We start from the raw sequence: 3625 nt of genomic DNA, 5'->3' as shown, positions 1-3625 counted from the left end.
CTAGTTCTAAAGGAAAAGGGAAGCAAGGTAAGGACAAGAAACCCAAAGCTCACGGCTCTCCGTTACAGCCATCCCTCCCAATGTGGAGTTAGGAAGGATGTTTATTAAGTTACCCTCAAAGGAAGAAAATATCAGGCTGGCTTCATATTTTTCCATAACGTATTACATTTCAGAAAACTCTAGAACATCTGTAGACTACTGAGGATTAAATGTTTAAGTCAAGAACTCCACAGTAAGCCATATTTCATTCATAAGTGAAGGAAATTTGAAAGGCATTCTCAATTATGCAAAAATCAACATACCCGCAAAACCTTCTTTAAAGAAAAATGTATTTAACCGAAGGAGAAATAATTTTAAAAAATAATTTAAGCCCGGCCAGTGTGGGCTCAGTGGGTGATCATCGACCCGTGAACCAAGAGGTCACTGGTTCAATTCCCAGTCAGGGCACATGCCCTGGTTGCAGTTGTGGGCTCGATCCCCAGTAGGGGGCATGTAGGAGGTAGCTGATCAATGATGTTTCTCTCATAGATGTTTCTATCTATCCCTCTCCTTTCCTCTTCCTCTAAAAATTAATAAAAACATTTTTTTAAAAAAATAAGCATATCCACATACCTAAGCATTAGATTGAGATCCTATTTAAAAAAACAAAAACAAAACAGAATTCAAAAAGGTAAAATATGAAAAAGGCTGGTGATGAATACTGAAGATATTAAGTATAAAATCAATCAAACAAAACTATAGTATGTATAGTTACCAACAGAATACAAGTGTCATAAATAATTCTTAACACATTGTAATTTTTTAAAATTGAGGTTTAAAACTCCAGATTATACTAACATAAACTTGGGAACTGTGTGAGGTGGAGGGAGTCAGGGAGGAGAAATATGAGAAAGTAGAAGGCTCCAATATTCTTAATGTACAAAGATATTATTTCAGTCTCTATGTTAATACTTAGAAAAACTGCAAGTGTTATTTTAAAACAAAATGTATGCCTTCCAAAGTACTAAGGGGAAAAAGTAAGAAACATACAGTCAATATAGAAAACCAGATACACAAAATAAGAGGGAAGAATCATTAAACCAAACCAAAATATTTAATTTTATTGATATAAAATATAACATGCAACAAAGACATAATATGAATCATTTTGTACTGAAAAAGTAGGCATTGGATCATATGTAGCCTTCAGAAATATAAGGAGATATGAAAAGAAAAACGGTAGTAGTGAGAGTCTTTAATAAGCCTCCTTCAGTTCTTGACAAATAAATAGAATACAAAAACATAGAGGACCTGAATACAATTTGTAAGTCTGACTTAATGGATATGTAATGGAGTATTAAATTAATATTTCCTATATCATAGACACAATGACTGCCCCTTGCCCAGAGAAGTTTGAAGACTTGGATAAGTGTTTTTTGTGAACTAAATTTTTCACCACAGTATTATTTTATTATAACAACCAAGCAAACAGAAAAAGCAGACTAGTGAAATAAATCATGGTAATCATATGATGGATGTCACTGAGTCAATAAAAATCTTCAGCATGAGAAAATGCTCATGATATATTTCTAAGTATATGGCAAAATATGTTGCGCATTGAACCCATTTTGGGGGAAATGAAAAAGTATGTGTGCCTGGGTATGAGTGCGGAACTGAGTAATCAAGAATAAGAATGAATATCCCAGATTTTAAAAATACGCCAGAAAAGCCAGCCAGCATGGCTCAGTTGTTGAGCATCGATCTATGAACCAGGAGGTCAGGGTTTGATTCCCAGTCAGGGCACATGTCCAAGTTCGGGTTTGACCCCCAGTGTGGGGCGTGCAGGAGGCAGCAGATCAATGATTCTCTCTCATCATTGATGATTCTCTCTCTCCCTCTTCCTTCCCCCCTGAAATCAATAAAAAAAAAAATACGTATTTTAAAAATACGCCAGTATTGGGCTCCTTTGTGACCATCTTACCGTAGCCATGGTGGTAAATCACACTTAGTGATAAAGGTGGGGGCTTCTCTAAAATGAGGGAAAGTTCTCACTGGTAGCATCCCGAGCAGAGGTTAGTCCTGGAGCAAGAAGTGGTGGGGAGGCAGGGAGAGGTTTGGGCCCTGCCCAGGCCCAGAGGGCGGGACACCCAAAGGTAAGTGTTGAGAAGTGCAGGAAGTTCTTATGGAAGGGCATGCACATCTTTTACTTTTATGTATGACTTTCAATTTATATATTCAATTTTAAATTTTCTATTATTCTTCCCTTTTGTTCACAAATTATATGGATCAAATTAATTCTGTAGAAGAATCATATTAGTAAGGAATCCTCTGAGTTTTAATAAATGGGGGAAAAGTTTAATGTTATATATTTTAAATATGCCTCTAAGTCTTTCCAACTTTAGGAGGTATACAATCACCAGTCTTTTTATTTCCTTTTAAAAAATTCTTTATTGTTGGAAGTATTACATATGTCTCCTTTTATCAGTCTTTTTATTTCAATGTGAATAATTGGCAACCACCAATTTTAAATATACATTTAAACGGATTAATAATAAAGGAAAACTCTGAATGGAAATTCATAATAGTAATAATAGGTAAAGTTATTGCATACTTACTAGAAAGCACTTAGTTTTCTTAAAGTTTTAAGTATACTACTTATTTATTCCTCGTAATAACTTTATGAAATAAGCTACTATTACTTATCCCTCTTTTTAAGATGAGGAAAATAAGGTGCAGAGAGTGAAGTTGCTTGCACAGGGATACATAACTATTTAAAGCTTCATTCCTCAGGAATCGGCAGTAAGAAGAGCCAAGCACTTGATTCAGAGTGAACCTAACTTCGCTGAACCAATCAAGGTCCAGGCCAGGGCATCTTAAGTGCCTACTAGGTGAGCACCAAGGTCGGCAGATCCAAAATGAGGCTGTAGCCTGGCTAGCGTGGCTCAGTAGTTCGACCTATGAGCCGGTAGGTCACGGTTCGATTCCCAGTCAGGGCGCATGAGAGATCTTCAAAGCGTAATATTTCGTTTGTGCATTAACACATCATTCCTTTTCATCCGTGGTACAAAGAATGCAGCACTCCAGGTGCGGTCTGATGGGTACCTAGTACGACATTATCACTCCCTTGCTGGAGATGGAGGGCTTTGTTGTTATCACATCAGAAATTTACTTGGTTAGCTAGATTTGCTAAAAATCCCACCTGCCTTTCCACTCTTCCCTCACCTTATTTGTGCCATTGTTTGTGGAGCCAAGTGTAAGTTGTGACCTTTAGAACACAATGCCTGGCTTATGGTCTCATTATAATAATCATTATTAACTTCATCTTATTAGCTATGACCACTCTGGCCATTACAAAAAGGAATTACCACTTAAAATAAGATGTTAGGTCAGGCCCCACCTCCTTCAGCCTCAGAAATGAAATACTACCTTGCATTACCTCGGCTTCTGGATTTTCAGTCCACAGTGTCTTATCTCCCCGAGCCTACCAGCCAGGCTACCTCCAATTAAGCCCCGCCTCCAGAACGGTGTCTGCCTGGCCCCGCCCCCGTCCCCTAGGCAACCCGCGCCCGTCCCGCCCACTCCTGGACAGAGAAGCAGTCGGTGTCGTCGCTGATTGGCTGGCTCGGGCGCAGCTTGATGGCGTCAG

This window comes from Myotis brandtii, unplaced genomic scaffold, assembly GCF_000412655.1.
Source record: "Myotis brandtii unplaced genomic scaffold, ASM41265v1 scaffold882, whole genome shotgun sequence".
Classification (NCBI taxonomy): domain Eukaryota; kingdom Metazoa; phylum Chordata; class Mammalia; order Chiroptera; family Vespertilionidae; genus Myotis; species Myotis brandtii.
The sequence above is the reverse complement of the archived record's forward strand: the minus strand, read 5'-3'. Positions refer to the sequence as shown.